Genomic DNA, 14889 nt, shown 5'->3' on the forward strand with positions numbered 1-14889 from the left:
CGCGTAGAATACGGACCGTGCTGAAACAATACTGTTACTATTTAGAAAGCCATTCTTAACATGGGGAAGTGAGGGGAGACTTTTTTATGTAACTATTCTGTACTTTCACCTAACAATTTAATAACAAAATAAATAAATAAAATAAAAGATTGTACTCACGCAGAATATTGACCGTGTTGAAATAATAACGTTATTTTTTAGAAAGCCATTCTTAGGACGGGGCGCGGAGAGGAGACGTTTTTGTAACTATTCTTTACTTTCACCTAACAACAAAAAAATCTTTCTCGATATCACGATTTATCTCCCTTGTTTTATCTGTCGCTCTTTTTGGACATAAAGCAAAATTTTTTTAATGTTTTTTTTTTTTTGGAGGGGGGGGTTGTATTACTGTACACATAGATTCGAAAAAGTTGTCAAAAAAACAAATATATAACAAATAAATGTTACCAAAGGCAAGATAAGTTACTTTTCTACCTAACAGGATTATTTTTTAGTGTTTTTATTGAATGTGACATGTTTATTCAGCTCGAAAAACAGTGTTTACCGATGTATTGGAAAATTTAAAATGGCGGCCGACTCTCTCTTTGACACGGTAAGTTTGGGAAAATGAGTTATAAATAAAAAACCAGACAAAATACTGTTAGACATTATTCGCTCAATATATATTACCGTGGTATAGGCTGACATATATTCGGCGGGTTTTATATCATATAAAAGATTACTCGCGCAGAATACGGACCGTGCTGAAATAATAACGTCACTATTAAGAAAGCCATTCTTATCATGGGGAGGGGGAGACTGTTTTTGTAACTATTCTGTACTTTCCCCATACAATTTAATAAACAAACAAAAAAATAATAGATTGTACTCGCGCAGAATACGGACCATGCTGAAATAATAACGTTATTATTTAGAAATTCATTCTTAACATGGGGAACGGAGAGGAGACTTTTTATGTAACTATTCTGTACTTTCACCTAACAATTTAATAAAAAACTAAAATAAAACATTGTACCCACGCAGAATACGGACCGCGCTGAAATAATAACGTTACTATTTAGAAAGCCATTCTTATCATGGGGAGGGGAGACTTTTTTGTAACTCTCTACTTTCACCTAATAATTTAATAAACAACAAAAAAAAAATAAATAAAAGATTGTACTCGCGTAGAATACAGACCGTGCTGAAACAATACTGTTACTATTTAGAAAGCCATTCTTAACATGGGGAAGTGAGGGGAGACTTTTTATGTAACTATTCTGTACTTTAACCTAACAATTTAATAACAAAATAAATAAATAAAATAAAAGATTGTACTCACGCAGAATATGGACCGTGTTGAAATAATAACGTTATTATTTAGAAAGCCATTCTTAGCATGGGGCGCGGAGAGGATACGTTTTTGTAACTATTCTTTACTTTCACCTAACAACAAAAACTCTTTCTCGATATCACTATATATATTGTTTTATCTGTCGCTCTTTTTGGACATAAAGCAAAATTTTTTTAATGTTTTTTTTGGGGGGGGGGGTTGTATTACTGTACACATAGATTCGAAAAAGTTGTCAAAAAAACAAATAAATGTTACCAAAGGCAAGATAAGTTACTTTTCTACCTAACAGGATTATTTTTTAGTGTTTTTATTTAATGTGACATGTTTATTCAGCTCGAAAAACAGTGTTTACCGATGTATTGGAAAATTTAAAATGGCGGCCGACTCTCTCTTTAAGGCGTTCAGTTTGGGAAAATGAGTTATAAATAAAAAACCAGACGAAATACTGTTAGAAACTCGCTCAATATATATTACCGCGACATAGGCTGACATATATTCGGCGGGTTTTTAATAGTATTTTGTATAGTTTTTTTTATTTATAACTCATTTTACCAAACTTACCGCGTCAAAGAGAGAGTCGGCTGCCATTTTTAATTTTCCAATACATCGGTAAACACTGTATGTTTTTAGAGCTGAATAAACATGTTAGATTAAATAAAAACACTAAAAACATATCTAGTTTGGTAGAAAAGTAACTTATCTTGCCTTTGGTAACATTTATTTGTTATAGGTTGGTTTCTTGACGACTTTTTCGAATCTAAGTGTATTGTAACACAATTTTTTTTTTTTTACTTATTTAGAAAGCCATTCTTAGCATGAGGAGGGAGAGGAGACTTTTTTGTAACTAATCTGTACTTTCAACTAACAACAACAAAAAAATCTTTCTCGATATCACGATTTATCTCCCTTGTTTTACCTGTCACCCTTTTTTTTGTACATAAACCAAAATTAAAATTTTTTTTTTTTTTACTTACCTTTAAAAAAAGACGGGGAAATTAAATGAAGGGGGGTGGGATTACTTAATTTCAAAATGTTCTTTAAAACTGAATCGATTTGATTTCCTTTGAGTCGATCGACATAATCTTTTTTGTTTTTCTTTGTCCAATTAATAAAAAATATATACTATATGTAATTGGTAAATATACTGGAAGCAAAAAAAAAAATACTTATGTATGAATGGGAATCGTTTAAAATATTCGCGGACAAAGTGTAAATATTATTCTCTTAATAGAAATCTAGACGGAAGAATATATTCGACGGTGTCAGGGGTTATTGTGTCCCTTCCATATAAAAGTCCGGCGGTCGTGAATGCGTGAAAGCGTAAACTAAGATCAAAGGGGTTTGTATTACTGTACACATAGATTCGAAAAGGTTGTTAAAAAAACAAATATATAACAAATAAATGTTATCAAAGGCAAGATAAATTACTTTTCTACCAAACTGGATATAATTTTCGTGTTTTTATTCAATTTAACATGTTTATTCAGCTCGAAAAGCATACAGTTTTTACCGATGTATTGGAAAATTCAAAATGGCGGCTGACTCTCTCTTTAACATGGTAAGTTCGGGAAAAGGTATTATAAATAATAAACTAGGCAAAATACTATTAAAAAACCACCGAATATATGTCAACTTATGTCATTGTAACATATATTGAGCGAATTTCTAACAGTATTTTGTCTAGTTTATTATTTATTACACCTTTTTCCGAACTTACCGTGTTAAAGAGAGAGAGTCGGCCGCCATTTTGAATTTTCCAATATATCGGTAAACACTGCTTTTCGAGCTGAATAAACATGTTAAATTCAATAAAAACACGAAAAATATATCCAGTTTGGTAGAAAAGTAACTTATCTTGCCTTTGATAACATTTATTTGTTATATATTTGTTTTTTGACAACTTTTTCGAATCTATGTGTACAGTAATACAACCCCCCCCACACACACACAATTTCATTATTACGGACTTTAGGGACTTTTTTTCGTAATGTTCCTGTAAAAATTATTTTATTTTTATTTTATTGTTACAAATTACAATTTTCCAATAAACAATGTATGTTTTTCGAGCTGAATAAACATGTTACATTAAATATAAACACTAAAAACATATCCAGTTGGGTAGAAAAGTAACTTATCTTGCCTTTGATAACATTTATTTGTTATATATTTGTTTTTTGACAACTTTTTTGAATCTATGTGTACAGTAATACAAACCCTGCAAAACAAACGGAGGTTTATTTACAGAAACCAACCATTAACAAATAAAATATAATTCTCTTTATAATGAGTTCAGAAGTCCTTTTTAAGTGTTCGTATAAAAAAAAGGAGAATGTCTTTTTTTGTTCATATGTTAAAACATGGTAAGAGAGGCAATAGGTAATGTTCGCCTGTGAAATTGTATGAAGCGGGCGGAGCGGTGAAAATTGAAGAGTGATAGTAACACGCGTGGAACGTCCGAATGAAAATGCAGTTAAGAGAGAGATTTGATGTTTATGTGTGCTTAAATACTATCTGGACCGGCTCCCAGCGAGCTTAAGAAGAAAAGTTTAGAAAAATGTCCTTGGAGAAATCCCATTGGATGGAAACATCACGTGGGGTGCTCTGTACTACGTCCGCTCGTTTTGAGTCGATTTAATATATAAGGCCACGCCGGAATTTGCGTGGGAGTTATTTTTTTATTTTTCACACGCCAACATAATCATAATCATACTGCGCGCCTAAATTGTATTTATTTTTATAACAATTTTTAATCCGAATCTTAACCGTGTCAACTGGCACAATAGTCCCCCGAGATTGAAAAAAAAAAAGAAAAAAAAAATTTTTTTTTTCAATATGTAATGTATTCCTTGTAATTTTTCAGCCAGTGGACTTTCCTACCTGTTTTTTGTCGTAGGTTTGATGTTCCCGTCATTTTCTGCTGAACTCCCATGTTCTAAGGGAATTTGTTCTGGTGGGGAAATTGTCTGAGTGTATTCCTCAATGTATGCTGGTTTAATTCGGTCGATCGAGATGTCTTTCCTGTCTTTCCTTTGGACAGTAAAATATTGTTCACTTCTGTCCAAAACTTGGTATGGTCCTGTGTAATTTGGACAAAATGGCTTTTTGACTGTATCATTCCTAATAAATACATATTTGCATGTGTGAAGGTCATTCGGCATATATGCTTGTTTGTCAGCCCTCCTGGTGGGTGTAAATTTGAGAGAAGACATTTTGCTCTTTAATTCCGTCACAAATGTAGCTGTGGGTGAAATGTCTGTGTATGCATTAAAATATTGTCCAGGTAGCGTGACTGCTGATCCAAAAACTACCTCCGCTGGCGTGCTTTGTAAATCCTCTTTTATCGTGTTTCGGATCATTAATAGGATTCATGGTAAATTATCTGACCAGTCTGCATTGTTAAGACTCATAGCCAAAGAAGTTTTTAGCTGTCTGTGAAAGCATTCGACGAGGCCGTTCGAACAAGGGTGATAAGCCGTTGTCTTTATGTAGGTTGTTCCCAACAATTGGTTGAACTCTGCGAAGAGTTTCGATTGAAATTGCGAGCCTCTGTCTGTTGTGAGTACTGACGGTACTCCAAAAATCGCTAGTATTTAGTATTGTTCCAGCTACTGTCGCCGCCGATGTGTCCTTCACAGGTATGGCTGTTGGCCATCTGCTGAACCTGTCGACTATGGTGAGAATGTGGGTGTGCCCTTTTGAGGGGGGTAATGGCCCCACCAAGTCAACATGGCATCAGGCGTACTGAAATGGGGTAATGGCCCCACCAAGTAAACCTAGCATCAGGCGTACTGAAAGTGCCCAGCGGTGACTTTGTGTGCCTGTGTATTTTATTCTTTTGACAGGATACACACGTCTTGGTCCAATTTCAAATATCTGTATTCATTTTCGGCCAAACAAAGCGGTCTGCTATTATTTTTACAGTGGGTCGTTTGCCTGGATGAGATAAATTGTGAAAATGTTGAAAAACATGTCGTCTGATGCTTGGCGGTATGTATGGACGTGGTTGTTTTTTTGCTGTATCACAATAAAATGTTGTTGTACTAAAAGGTACGGGCATTTCCTTCAGTTGCAAAGACGTTTTCTGTTGTACGTCAGTGAGTGTCTCGTCCGTCTTTTGTTCTTGTGCAATTAATTCCATACTCAACGAACTGGAATTTAGCGAAGTTATTGCAGCTCGTGATAATGTGTCTGCCACAATGTTTTCTTGTCCCTTGACGTATCTGATGTCTGTGGAATATTGAGCAATATAATCAAGATGTCTGATTTCTCTTGGGCCATATTTATCTACATGTGTATGTAGTGCATACGTTAACGGTTTATGGTCAGTGTAAATACAAAAGTTTCTTCCTTCTAACAGATGTCTAAAATGTTTAATTGACAAATAAATTGCTAATAGCTCCCTTGAAAAGGTACTGTATTTTGTCTGTGTCTTGCTCAGTTTGGCTGAGAAAAACGATATAGGGGTCATTGTATCCCCTTGTCAGTTGGTGTATAACTGCTCCTACAGCTATGTCTGATGCGTCTGTTGTAAGTGTAAGTTTCGATTCTTCACTGTCCTTAATATAATTCAATTTTGTGAAATTGACTAAGGCAGTTTTAGCTTGATGGAAAGCTTTTAAAGCTGATCCTTCCAGTTTTAATTGTTGGTTTTTCGTTTTGTTCTTCAATAATGACGTTAACGGTGCAAGGATTGTGGAACAGTTGGGTAAAAATCGTCTGTAATAATTAATTACACCTATGAAGTGACGAACTTGTCTAACAGACGTAGGTTGTGGAAAATTTGTAATGGCACTTACTTTTTCGGGTAATGGTGATATACCATCCTTATCAATTGAATGTCCGAGGAAATTTACTTCTTGCTGACCGAAAATACATTTGTCCAAGTTTAATTTTAAACCGTAATGGGACAGTTTTTGGAAAGCTTGTTCCAAGTGTTGTTTATGTTCGTCGAGGTTTCTACTAGCAATTAGGACATCGTCCACGTATGCGAATATGAATGGAAGGTCCCTAAAAACCTCGTCTATTAACCTTTGGAAGGTTTGACAAGCGTTTCTTAGTCCGAATGGCATTCTGACGAATTCGTAAAGTCCAAATGGTGTGGTCAGTGCTGTTTTATGGATATCTTCTTCTGCCACCGGTATTTGGTAATATGCTTTTACTAAATCCAGTTTGGAAAATACCGTGGCATTTTGCAGTCTGATTGCGAAATCGTGAATGTGCGGGATAGGGTATCTATCCGGTACGGTTTGTGCATTTAATCTCCGGAAATCGCAGCAAGGACGCCATGTTGTCGCGTCTAATTTCTGTACCATATGTAGAGGAGATGACCACACACTTTTGGAAGGTCGGATAATTCTTTGTTGTAACATGCGTTGAAATTCGTCTTTTGCGATCTTGTACTTATCTGGCTTCAGACGTCTGGGGGTGGCGTAGATGGGTTGTCTATTCATTTTAATATAATGCCTTGCATTATGTTTAATATTATCCGTGACTTTGAATGGCTGAGTAAGTTGTGGGTATTTTTGAAACAGCCGACGAATGTACATCTCTTCAGGTAAGGAAGAACTAATCCCAGTAGACTGGTATCTTGTGGTGATACCTTTAATTATGACTTTTGTTTGGTTATCAGTCAGTGTGCGATCAGTCAAAGTCATGTCTACCGATAGATTAAATCGTGCTAGGAAGTCTGCTCCTAATATTGGTGTTGTCACGTTGGCTATGGTAAAAATCCACAAAAATGTGCGACGCAAGCCGAGATTGACGCTTAAGTACTTTTCACCGTATGTCGGTATTTGTGTGCCATTAGCTGCCTGGAGGTGGTAAGGCTGTGGAGTAGCTTTCTGTTTACGTAGCGGTGGTATCACGCTTATTTTGGCTCCAGTGTCTATTAAGAAGTTATATCCGTGATTCCTGTCATGAATATAAAATAGACGACTTTTAGTGGAAAATCCAGCGACAGTTGTCGTCACTACTGGCTGAAATGATCATTTCCCTGGTTCTTGTTTTTAAAAGAACAAGGATAAGTGCAACGCTTTGCTTCTGTGCCGAATTTTTTGTGGTAAAAACAGATTTCATTCGCTCGTTCTCGTGTGTTGCTTCGACCTCTACTAAAACTTTGTTTTCGGTAGTTAGGCCATTTATTAAATGAGTAACGACAGTTTATTTGCATTAATTCCTGCAATTGACGAGTGAGATTTTCGACCGTAGTTTTTAGTCTGGCTACTTTGTCGTCTCTCGTCTGTTTTTGCCGTGCTTGTGCTGAGTTTACTTTGCGGTTTCTCAGATTTTCATGAATTCGGTCTGACATGTCGGCGAGCTTTTCAGTGCTTGTCTCTTCCATTGTGGGTACCAGAATTTGTACTGTTGTGTCTGGGAGTTCTCATTATATTTTCGGACATTTTGTTGTCCCCTAGCAATGATCGCATGCATCGTAAAAGTTGCGACGGTGTGCGATCTCCCAATTCTACTTGGGTGAAGAGATTGCGTAACATTGTCTCGGTTGATAAGCCAGTCCGTCTCAAAATGGCCTCCTTAAGTTTATCGTATGGATTATTTTCTGGCACGTTCTCCAATAAATCAGTCACCTCTTCGACGACGTCTGCCGAGAGTTTTTCAACCAAATAACAATACTTGGTTCGCTGAGACGTAATCCGTTTTGCGTCAAAAAGGGCTTGGATCTGGATAAACCACGTCTTTATATTGGTGGGATTAAAAGCTGGTATATTTAGCGTTAATGTAGCCAGAGGTGTTTCAGCACGGGGAGGTTCCATTTTTCTGTTTTTCGTTTGAAAGTGATTTTAAAGCCTTTAAACTGTCGGTTGACTTGTTTCGAGTACGCGAAGCTTGAAATCGTGATCGAAAAAAAAATGTTGCTTTTGCTAGGGTCTGTGTTTCTGAGGGCTGTTAAACTGCCGAGTGAAGTTCGAGATTGTGGTAGATCATTTTCCGAGGGGTTTTACACGCTCGTGTTCATGTTTGGATCGGCTGAATTGTAGCCGTGTGTGTTCATTACACGTTATCTATCACATTTCCACTAAGATTCTGGGCTTGACCATTACTCCTGATCTGTAATGGAACACATACATCAAATCTGTTGCCAAGGCCGCTGGAAAAATGGTAGGATCCTTCTACCGCTCCAGTAAATATCTCACTCCTGATGCAATTTCTCTACCTATATAAAATCCAGGTTCGGCCAATGATGGAGTACTGTTGCCACATCTGGGCAGGAGCTGCTAGAAAAGACTTGTCCTGCCTTGACAGAGTTCAAAATAAACTTTGTAGCTTAGTGGGGGATGCCCTTTTCTCCTCCCTGCAACCTCTTTCTTACAGAAGAGACGTTGCAAGTCTGTCTCTGTTTTAGCATTATTTTCATGGCAAGTGCTCGTCTGAGCTCCAATCTATGGTCACACCTTGCCAAACATTCACGAGAAACACTCGTTTGGCTGTAAACACTATCAATAATTTCCGCCACTCTTTATCTGCTCTTAGACCTAAGCATTCCATGAACAAAGCTTCTTTCTAAAGAATTGCACACCTGTGGAACTCTCTTTCGTTTACATGCTTTCTAGGTGACTACAATATGGCCGTCTTCAAGTCCAATGTAAACAAGTTCTTGATGAGCCGTTCCCCTTAAATAATTGCTGGAAAAATGATGGGATCCTTCTATCGATCCAGTAGATATCTACCTAGTGATACAATTCTCTACTTATATAAGTGCCAACTACGTCCAAGGATGGAGTACTGCAGTCACATCTGGGCAGAAGCTGCTAGGAAGATCTTATTCTGCCTTGACAGAGTTCGGAATAGATTCCGTAGCCAAGTGGGGGATGCCCTTTTCTCTTCCCTGCAACCTCTATCTCACAGAAGAGATGTAGCAAGCCTGTCTCTGCTTTATCGTTATTTTCATGACAAGTGCTCATCTGAGCTTCAATCTATGGTCTTTCCTTGTCAAACTTTCACGAAAAATACTCCTCTAGCTAAACCATTATCACTAATTTCCCCCACTCTTTATCTGTGCCTAAACCTGAATGTAGATTCCATGAACAAAGCTTCTTTCTTAGAACTGCATACATTTTGAACATCGGCATTCATGTTGCATGTACTTAGCGTAAACTGTTGGAAAAATTGGGTTGTGGAGACGCCCACTAATTAGCATACGTGGGTGAAAAGATATAGATAAAGGCATCAAGTCAGCAAGACCGGGGAGCTGTGTTCAAACGCTGGATAGGCAAGACGCATGTGCCGGTTGCTCCATGAAAGACTTTAACACGCCCTCTGCCGGACAATCTTCCAACTGCAGTACAACTGCACCTTTGTAAATATGTATTATTTTTTTTTCGTCGTAATATATTTGTTTTACCTTTACTTTCTGCGTTCGTGTTGTTATTGATACAGACACAACAGTATCATTTTACTTTAAGACCTGTCTCAAATTCGTATAGAAAAATATATTTTGCTTGTAGATTTGGGTGTGCTTTAAAAAAATATGATAACCGTTTTCGTCACAAATTTACCATTTGCACGGTATTGACCCCCGAATGCTGGGACTATTTTCTGCCATTTCACAGCCTTTGTTTGCGCTACATGCGAGCGCATAAATGAAGGCCGTGAAATGTGCACTCGCATTCCAAACTGCCGTCTCACTTAGCGTAGTAATCTTTGGCGAACAATTTAAGATTATATGTGTAATGAAAAAGTCCGAGACTGAGGGAGCTTTAAAGAACCGAAGAACCAAAAAGAGACTCACCGTAGTTCGTAGCAACTGCTGTTGGGGATCTGCAGACACGTGCGAAATGCCCCTTCTTTTTGCAGTTTTTATATATTGAGTTTCTGGTGGGAACACCTCGCCCGGTCATGTCTTTGGTTTCCACAGAAGAAGCATTTCTGTCCTGGGAGTGCCACTGCTATGGATTGCTCCTCGTGGCCAGACTTATCGTCCTCTTCCTCTTCAGTTTTACCTGCCGATATAGACGCAGTTAAGGAGTCCGTCTGAGCGTATGTTGATAATTAATTATTTGGGGGCAGACTCCAATGTGAGAGCTTGGTCATACGCAGTGTGTAGGTCGAGTCTCTTGTTTTCGAGAAGTCTCTGTCTTATGTGGGATGATGAAATCCCATTTATGAATGTGTTCCTGATGTATTCGTCCCTCGTTTGTATGTCTTAGAACTGCACGCCTGTGGAACTCTGTTCCGTCTGCCTGCTTCCCACCTGACTACAACTTGGATGTCTTCAAGTCCAATGTTAACAAATTCCTAATGAACCGCCCCCTTAAGTAAACACTTCATCAAATCTCCACACTAACGTACTGTACTTGCAATAACCCTTATCCCTGAGTGGTTTCCGGGCCTTGATAAGTGGTGACCACCCTGTAAAAAAAAAAAAAAAATTTCTCATTCAGATTTTGTAAGTTCTTTTCAAAGTCTCAACTCTCTTCATAGACAGCGACCGACGGATGGATGAGGTGGGGAGGGGTCACGTCTCTTCTCGGACTCAATAAGCAATCTGCTTTGAAACTTTCCACTCACTCTGCGACTCAACTCTGGCTAATTTTCGCCCGACACTCATATATATAGTAAGGTATGTGGATGGGGGTGGAAATTCTCCCCAGCCAATAAGATTTCACCACGAAATCTCCACGAAATTGAAACCCCCAGGTCCCTGGGTGGGCACAATTCCCACACCTGAAATTCTCTCACGATTTTCAAAGGCAGATGTCAATTCTGACATCCGACCCTGGGTTCATTTAAGGCCAGACAATGTTATAAATGAAATTTCCTGTTATCAACTTTTAGCCGTAAAAATATATTTCTCTGGTTTCAAACAATATCTATTTTGACATGAAATAAAATATATATATTCATCTTCTCTATCTTAAATCCTTGGGTTATCTGGTGTCACCCGGGAATACAAAGCTACCTCAGCGTAGTTCTAATGCTCCTCAATGGGGGATTACATTACATGAAGATTCAGCACCTTGTTGTCCTCTGATGATCTTCTCTGTCGATCATCTGCGTGGGGGTGGAGTAGGAACCGAATTCTCTAGGATGGAGTTTTCATGTACGCTTGGCTGAGGATCTGAATGGTTGGATTGTAGAGGTACATTCTGTAGCTGTTGGTTCTCCAGCATCGGATCTGGTTCTGCCTCCGAACTGCTCGTCCGAACTATTGTCCTATGGCGATAAGTGGCATAGGGATACTGTTGTCTCTCATCCTTTATTTTTATTTTAAAAAGGCATCACCACTTATCAAGGCCAAGAGGCCACTCGAAGATAAGGGTTACTCCAGGGCAAGTTGTGAGAAAAAGGTCTAGGAGAATTGCATACTGGCCGTCAGTATCGGGCACATGGGTGGGTTCATAAACAATCTGAGTGAGGTCATAAGCAATGGAGAAATCATGACAGAACCTCCCCGTCTTGTTTGAGTGGGTCAACCATTCCACATTGTGAACACTGAAGTCTCCACATACGTGAATGTTAGCTGAAGGATAAGCAGATAGGACGTGGTCAATTTTCTCAGATATGCTTTTAAAGATAGTAACTCTGTTATTGTGGAGGCGATAGCAAATATAAATGCAGCAGTTTGAGCAAGTGCAACCCGGAAGCACATATAGGGTAAGTTAGAATCTTCTCTGGAGATGCCCCTACCACATGGAAAGCCATCTCTAATGTATGCACATATTCCATGCCCATGGCGATCTTGGGGGTCAGATTTGGAAGTTAAATTAGAGTATCCTTTAATTACAAACTCATCTAGGGAAATGGTCTGTCCAATTCCAGTTTCACTTAGAAATACTATGTCTGGTTTAGTCTCCTGTAATTGGGTTTCAACCTCTGGTAGGTTAGAACGTAGACCCCTGATGTTTGAAAAGGAGACATGGTCATGGAGTCTATGTTAGAAGTTGGAGATCCGGGTTTAATCGTGTATTTTTTATTGAAACTTTTCATGATGGACTTTTGGGATTTGTGGACTAGGTCGACAGACTTGCTTGGAGGAGGGCAGAGAGGGAAAGTAAGAGAGAAATAGAAATGGAGAAATATTTTTTTTTTTGTAGCACATGAAAAGGTAAAGCCGTAACAATTACCCACTAATATGGCATCGAGAGGCCCCGCCAGAAGCAATGACCATGAGCCTAGTTAGGATTGACTTCAAGTAGGTCTACGGTCTTGACTAGGGGCTGATATTTGCTTCCACGTACATGTCGCTTTAAAAGGACAGACTTAGCATTTGTAAGCCAGGTGGGCATAGAATCTTCAGTGGCCGATTTCCTTTGGAAATTGAAGAGACGTTCGTGGGGAGTACAATTAGTGGAGGTGGAAAGCAATGAGCGAATGCTGTGGAGGTCTATATCTAGTACTCTTTCCTAATTTATAATGTGAAGGTTTCTCAACCGCAGAGCCAGACTTTTTTTTTTATATGGTAGTCACCACTTATCAAGGCCTGGAGGCCACTCTGGGATAAGGGTTATTGCGTGTACAATAATCTATGGGATAATATCGTAGTAATCGTTAGTATTGGAGATTTGATAAAATGTCTTACTTAAGGAGGCGGTTTATCAGGAATTTGTTTATGTTGAACTTGAAGATATCTTCAAGTTCAACATAAACAAATTATTATTTTATATATATATATATATATATATATAACATATATATAATATATATATAATATATATATATATAAATAATATATATATATATAAAATAATATATATAAATAAAATAAAATATATATATATATAACAACAACATATGACAATAACAATATATATATAACATAATACATATAATAATATATATATTTTTTTTTTTTTTTTTTACAAAGGCATCACCACTATCAAGGTCCAGAAGCCACTCAAGGATAAGGGTTAAAGAGTGTACAGTAGAAATTGGACAATATAGTAATCATTGGTAATGAAAATTTGGTAAATTTGATAACTTATATGGAACGGCTCATCAAGAACTTATTTACTTTAGACTTGAACACAACCATATTGTAGTCAGCCGGAAAGCAGGAAAACAGAAGACAATTCCACAGGCGTGCAGTTCTAAGAAAGAAGCTTTGTTCATGGAATCTATGTTTAGGTTTAGGCACAGATAAAGAGTGGGGGGAATTATTGATAGTGTTTACAGCTAGACGAGTGTTTCTTGTGAAAGTTTGGCGAGGGGGGACCATATCAGTCAAACACTTTCCATGAAAATAACGATACATCAGAGACAAACTCGCAACATCTCTTCTGTGAGATAGAGGTTGCAAGGAGGAGAAAAGGACATCTCCTACGAGGCTACGAAGTCTATTTTGAACTCTATCAAGGCAGGACAAGTCCTTTCTAGCAGCTCCTGCCCAGATGTGGCAACAGTATTCCATCCTTGGACGTACCTGGCTCTTATATAGATAGAGAATAGCATCAGCAGTGAGATATTTACCGGATCGATAGAAAGATCCCACCATTTTCCCAGCGGCCTTGGCAACAGATTTGATGTACGTGTTCCATTTAAGATCAGGAGTAATGGTCAAGCCCAGAAGCTTGTCAAAACTTGAGGCCTCCAGAAGACGAGAGCCATTCATTTCAATTGATGCCAAATGTGGATTAGAATGTTGATGATGTAAGGAGAGAAGCTTGGTTTTAGATGCATTAATATATATATATACACATGAAATAATATATATATATATATATATATATATATATATATATATATATATATATAAACCAATATGAAAAAAATCCTACTTGGTTGCGGCAAAAATATGTGTATGCTTGCGCGTACTGAAATGGTCACCACTGATAATTTAAGAATCACACGTATCTGGGTATCGATTTTTCTTTAGTTTTCAATTTCTCCGTGTCTTTATTGAAAGATGAAAACAGAAAACCAAACAAACAAAAAAAAACAATAAAATAAACACAACAAAAAACAAACAAAAAACAATACAACAAACAAAAGAAACAAACAAAAAATACAGAAATATTTCATTAAATGATTTATAATGATACAGAATATTTTTCTCTAAATGATTTGGATTAAATACAGAAATTTTATTAAATAATTTCTATTAAATACAGAATTTTTTCATTAAATGATTTTTCTTAAATACAGAAATTTTCCATTTAATGATTATTTTAAATACAGAAATTTTTCATTAAATAATTTTTATTAAATACAGAAATTTTTCATTAAATAATTTTATTAAATACAAAATATTTTTCATTAAATTATTTTTATTGAATACAGTAATTGTTCAGTAAATGATTTTTATTAAATGATTTTTTTTAAATACAGAAATTTTTCATTAAATCATTTTTATTAAACACAGATTCTTTTATTAAATAATTTTTATTGAATACAGAAATTTTTTATTAAATGATTTTTTATTAAATAAAGAATATTTTTCATTAAATGCTAATCACTTAAATAATAATTTAAATAATAATTATTAAATTAAATAATAATCATTTAATGAAACAGAGATGAATGGAGAAATGTTTCATTAAATAATTTTTATTAAATACAGACTATTTTTTTTTAGTAATTTTTATTAAATACAAAATTTTTTA

The 14889-nt window shown here is 36.6% G+C and overlaps 1 protein-coding gene across 1 annotated transcript in view; it reads right to left on the reverse strand.

Moving 5' to 3' along the window:
* Positions 1–2592, reverse strand: part of LOC145271426 (uncharacterized) — a 50248-nt gene extending 47656 nt beyond the window's left edge. Inside the window, exon 1 of the mRNA XM_080126956.1 lies at positions 2308–2592. The gene's annotated coding sequence lies outside the window, so the exon portion shown is untranslated. The remainder of the gene's footprint in view (positions 1–2307) is intronic.
* Between the last annotated feature and the right edge of the window lie 12297 nt (positions 2593–14889).

This window comes from Euprymna scolopes, chromosome 46 (genome assembly GCF_053919585.1).
Source record: "Euprymna scolopes isolate OS-2025 chromosome 46, ASM5391958v1, whole genome shotgun sequence".
Classification (NCBI taxonomy): Eukaryota; Metazoa; Mollusca; class Cephalopoda; order Sepiida; family Sepiolidae; genus Euprymna; species Euprymna scolopes.